We start from the raw sequence: 6000 nt of genomic DNA, 5'->3' as shown, positions 1-6000 counted from the left end.
ATATATCTCCCTCTAATTCTATTTTTCTTAATGAACAATTGAATCAAACGATTGATGCAATGTTCAAAACCTCCATGAATCAAACTGTTATTGGATTACGTTTTTCTAATGGATCCAAATAATAATATAATATTTAAATTAGGATGCTCGTTTCTTGAATGGTAAAGAGGACGATCTGTTCAATTTTCTAGCAACTAATAACATACACTCTCGTGCAAAAGTTTGGGTTCAGCCCCTAAAAAACAAACAAAAGTGCTTGTTTTTAATTATGAATCGTGGTTTACGGCCAACCAGCCGAGTGGAAGTTTAACAACTACCGAAAAGCTAAACATTACATATAATTTGCAATTGGATTAGATGGACAAATTGATGTGAAGATTTGCGAAAAAGTTACACGTCTTCTCAGTGAGAATCGAACTCACGACTCCCCGATCTCTAGTTGGGGCGCGTTAACCACTACGCCATGAGAGGACTCATGAACGCAGAAGTTAACCTGAATTCGATTTCAGCTCAATAATCACGTGGTCCTCTTTCGCAAAGTGCACCTCTTTCGGAAGAATTAGATGCCCATCCAAACACAACGCTTTCTATATATATCCAATGCCTAGCCCGAGAGCGCATTGTTTTTTAGATATAGGAATAGCACACTACACTAGCCAGCAACTGCGCTGGCTGAGGTTTCTATTGTGTGGGCTTCCAATGGGTCGCGACGTTCTCAAACGACCGGTTACGGAACATGAGTCCGTTGCTCGATAAATACTTGTTTTTAATTATGAATCGTGGTTTACGGCCAACCAGCCGAGTGGAAGTTTAACAACTACCGAAAAGCTAAACATTACATATAATTTGCAATTGGATTAGATGGACAAATTGATGTGAAGATTTGCGAAAAAGTTACACGTCTTCTCAGTGAGAATCGAACTCACGACTCCCCGATCTCTAGTTGGGGCGCGTTAACCACTACGCCATGAGAGGACTCATGAACGCAGAAGTTAACCTGAATTCGATTTCAGCTCAATAATCACGTGGTCCTCTTTCGCAAAGTGCACCTCTTTCGGAAGAATTAGATGCCCATCCAAACACAACGCTTTCTATATATATCCAATGCCTAGCCCGAGAGCGCATTGTTTTTTAGATATAGGAATAGCACACTACACTAGCCAGCAACTGCGCTGGCTGAGGTTTCTATTGTGTGGGCTTCCAATGGGTCGCGACGTTCTCAAACGACCGGTTACGGAACATGAGTCCGTTGCTCGATAAATACTTGTTTTTAATTATGAATCGTGGTTTACGGCCAACCAGCCGAGTGGAAGTTTAACAACTACCGAAAAGCTAAACATTACATATAATTTGCAATTGGATTAGATGGACAAATTGATGTGAAGATTTGCGAAAAAGTTACACGTCTTCTCAGTGAGAATCGAACTCACGACTCCCCGATCTCTAGTTGGGGCGCGTTAACCACTACGCCATGAGAGGACTCATGAACGCAGAAGTTAACCTGAATTCGATTTCAGCTCAATAATCACGTGGTCCTCTTTCGCAAAGTGCACCTCTTTCGGAAGAATTAGATGCCCATCCAAACACAACGCTTTCTATATATATCCAATGCCTAGCCCGAGAGCGCATTGTTTTTTAGATATAGGAATAGCACACTACACTAGCCAGCAACTGCGCTGGCTGAGGTTTCTATTGTGTGGGCTTCCAATGGGTCGCGACGTTCTCAAACGACCGGTTACGGAACATGAGTCCGTTGCTCGATAAATACTTGTTTTTAATTATGAATCGTGGTTTACGGCCAACCAGCCGAGTGGAAGTTTAACAACTACCGAAAAGCTAACATTACATTAATTTGCAATTTGGATTTAGATGGAACAAATTGATGTGAGATTTGCGAAAAGTGTTTCGCAAATATTCACTCAATTTGTTTAATCCAATTGCAAAATATAATGTAGTTTCGTAGTGTTAATCACGTGGTTGGCCGTAACACGTTTCATATTAAAAACAGTTTTAAGAACGACTCATGTCCGAACGGTTTTTGAGAATCGCGCGATGTGAAGCCCATTCTCACTAGAAACTTACAGCCAGCGCGTTTTGCGCAATGTAGTGTGCTTCACATACATCAAATTCAATCGCTCCCGATCTAGCGCATTGGAAATATGAAAGCGTATGTTTGAGCTCTAATGTTTCTTCGAAAGTGCTCTTGCGAAAGAGGCCACGTAGTTGGTAAATCGAATAGCACTTCCACTGCGTGCTGAGTTGCCCTTCATGTAACAGGTTACGATGCATAAATTAAAAACGGGGAGTGGAGTTATCGCAGCTAAACGGACTCATTCGCAAATCTCACATCAATTTGTCACTATCCAATTGCAATTTAATGTATGTTTAGCTTTTCGGTAGTTGTTAAACTCCACCGTGGTTGGCCGTAACCACGATTCATAATTAAAACAAGTATTTATCGAGCAACGGACTCATGTCGTAACGGTCGTTTGAAACGTGCGACCATTGGAGCCCACAATAGAAACCTCAGCCAGCGCAGTTGCTGGCTAGTGTAGGTGTGCTAATCCTATTCGAATCAATGCGCTCTCGGGCTAGCGCGAGTTGGTGGATATACTTATAGCAAAGGCGGTCGTTGTTTGGATGCGGCCATCTAATTCTTCCGAAAGAGGTGCACTTTGCGAAAGAGGACCACGTGATTATTGAGCTGAAATCGAATTCAGGTTAACTTCTGCGTTCATGAGTCCTCTCATGGCGTAGTGGTTAACGCGCCCCAACTAGAGATCGGGGAGTCGTGAGTTCGATTCTCACTGAGAAGACGTGTAACTTTTTCGCAAATCTTCACATCAATTTGTCCATCTAATCCAATTGCAAATTATATGTAATGTTTAGCTTTTCGGTAGTTGTTAAACTTCCACTCGGCTGGTTGGCCATAAACCACGATTCATAATTAAAAACAAGTATTTATCGAGCAACGGACTCATGTTCCGTAACCGGTCGTTTGAGAACGTCGCGACCCATTGGAAGCCCACACAATAGAAACCTCAGCCAGCGCAGTTGCTGGCTAGTGTAGTGTGCTATTCCTATATCTAAAAAACAATGCGCTCTCGGGCTAGGCATTGGATATATATAGAAAGCGTTGTGTTTGGATGGGCATCTAATTCTTCCGAAAGAGGTGCACTTTGCGAAAGAGGACCACGTGATTATTGAGCTGAAATCGAATTCAGGTTAACTTCTGCGTTCATGAGTCCTCTCATGGCGTAGTGGTTAACGCGCCCCAACTAGAGATCGGGGAGTCGTGAGTTCGATTCTCACTGAGAAGACGTGTAACTTTTTCGCAAATCTTCACATCAATTTGTCCATCTAATCCAATTGCAAATTATATGTAATGTTTAGCTTTTCGGTAGTTGTTAAACAAAAGTGTTTTATCCATATCTCTGTGATTACACATCCAATTGGAATTTTCTATGGTGCATTCGAAAGACAATGAGTTATTTTTACTCCGTATGTATTTTTCCAGAAACCATTTCTGAATTTTGTATAATAAATTTTTGGTTGAAGTTGTGACATTTTTCAAAAAACACACTGAAAAAACATATCTGATTTCCTCAGCATTGGACCAAAATTTTAATATATTAACACATATACTGAGCTTTTTCGGTAATCCAATCCACACGGTTATTAAAATAATTTTCGCATAGCTTGTGATCTCGCCCTAAAAACCATTGGTAACCGAGAATGTAGCTCCTTGTTTTCAAGCAAATGAATGAAGCAAAAATATATAAACTATCACCACTAGGAGACAGAGGAGGATCTTCTTTTCATCGTAGCATTGTTAGATATCATGTGAATCCATTCTTTTGCTACATACAAGCTACATACTTGGTTACCAATGGCTTTTTGGGCGAGATCACAAGTTGTGCGAAAATTAACTTATTACGCGTGGTAAAAAAGGATAAATTATGGGTAAAATTATGAAAAAATCCACGTGCTCGGATGGGATTTTAACCCAGGACTCTTGTCTGGTAGACGAGTGCTTCACCAACTAAGCTACCGATTCACTTGATGACCGAGTAACTCAGTTGGTTACAAGTTTCGAATTCAATTCCCCACAGATCACACAAACTCTTTTCATAACCCACATCCATCCATGTCATATGTGTGTAGTATATATGAGATGGATGGATGTGGGTTATAAAAATGTAACCCAGTGCTAGCGGGAAGCATAAACTGGAGAGTCTGCGACGGATATACCCCCAGCGACAACCAGGAGGTCCGCTACATAATCGGTGAACGGATACAAAATACCCAGAGCGGCATGTGAAAGGATGTGGAAGACGAAGCAGTTCCATAAAGAGCTTTTTGTTGAAGCACTCAGAAGAGAAGATTCGAGACTGTACTTGAGTTTGGAGGAGTTAACGGTTGCGCTGGTGCGTGCATGCGACACAACCATGTCAAGAAAGATCGAGCCGAATCGAAGCTTATTGAGTCAATTCGCAGCCTCCGTAAAAGGTGCCTCAGAGCCAGGAGGAGAAGGCAAAGGTCTTAAACCGAAATCGAGAGGCAAGAACAGGGCGTTAAGAGCAGCTTTAGAAGCCAACCCAGATATGTTCAGAACATCACTGCAGATCTGCTTAGAGGAAGGGCATTTTCCGTACCACTGGAAAAGGCAAAAACTTGTACTGCTACCAAAACCGGGTAAGCACCCCGGTGAACCCAGGTCGTTCCAACCGATATGTTTGCTAGATACACTCGGTAAGCTACTTGAGAGGATCATCCTCAATAGGCTGATGGCATTCACAGAAGACGAAATGGACTTTCGGTGATGCAGTTCGGATTTCGGAAGCGGGAATCGTACCCACACTCCTTAGCACGATGCGGCTGAATGTCTGGTGACACTAACCGCATGGCTACGAAGCCCACAACCATCTATACTAACAAGAGCCAAAAGGCTTAGCATGATGAACAAATGGCTTACACACTCAGTTGAGCTCGGCTAATTTTCATTCTTTTACCGAGATCCGCACAGCCGAGCGATCAGCAACTGAATTTCAACTGATATTTCAGCAAAAAATCAAGTTTGTTTATAGCAGCACCATCGGGTACCGCTGACATCAAACGTCAGTTTTGCTGAGTTGTCAGAAAACGAACTTTAACCGAGATTCGCACAGCTGATTTCGGCATTCTGATTTAAGTGTGTAAGATGGGTCGATGAATGGAAAATGAGCACCACTTTCTACTAACGGGAGCCAAAGGACTTAATGGATGATAATAATAAAATACGTCGAAATCTAACAAAGCGGATGCAAACAACACATAACACCTCTCCTTCGAAGTAATACTGCAAAGTGGTGCCGGAGATGAAATTAGGTGAAAGGGATCCTAGTTTTTAGTGAGAAGGTACTTGGCCGTCCCTTATTTTTCGAAAATGCGAAATATCATAAGTTCGTCATTGTAAAGTACTCGTTTTGGTAAGAAAAAAATCGAGTAATAATTTGAAGTCCGTACGTGGACGCTAAGTGGTCCCTCAACGGCTCTAAAGGTATGAGGCGTAGATGACCCCGTGCAAGAAATTGAACTAGCTGCTCTAGTGCACGCAGCATGAGTACGAAAAGTCACCAGTAACAAATTGTCTTGCGCGCGTTTATAATCAGCATACAAGTTTGTTTTCTTCGGAATGATTAAATTAATACGTAGCGCAAAATAAGTCAATTCTAGACCCCATTCCTCCCCCACGTAACATGAAGAAACATGTATGAACCGTAGCACTACGGAATACCTCCTTCCTCTCCCTGTTGCGTTACGTCATATTTGAACGATCCCTTTGTAGTTCTGATTTTTTTATCAGCGTGCAGTGTTATGAATACATCCACAGTATAAGATATTATTTTACATAAAATTCTATGCTGATTATCAATTTGTTACTACTGGCTTTTCGTACTCATGTTGTGTACACTAGAGCAGCGTGTTCGATTTGGCGAACGGGGTCATCTACACCTAATA

The sequence above is a fragment of the Aedes aegypti genome, chromosome 2, assembly GCF_002204515.2.
Source record: "Aedes aegypti strain LVP_AGWG chromosome 2, AaegL5.0 Primary Assembly, whole genome shotgun sequence".
In the NCBI taxonomy this organism is placed as follows: Eukaryota; Metazoa; Arthropoda; class Insecta; order Diptera; family Culicidae; genus Aedes; species Aedes aegypti.
This window is presented reverse-complemented; position numbering follows the sequence as displayed.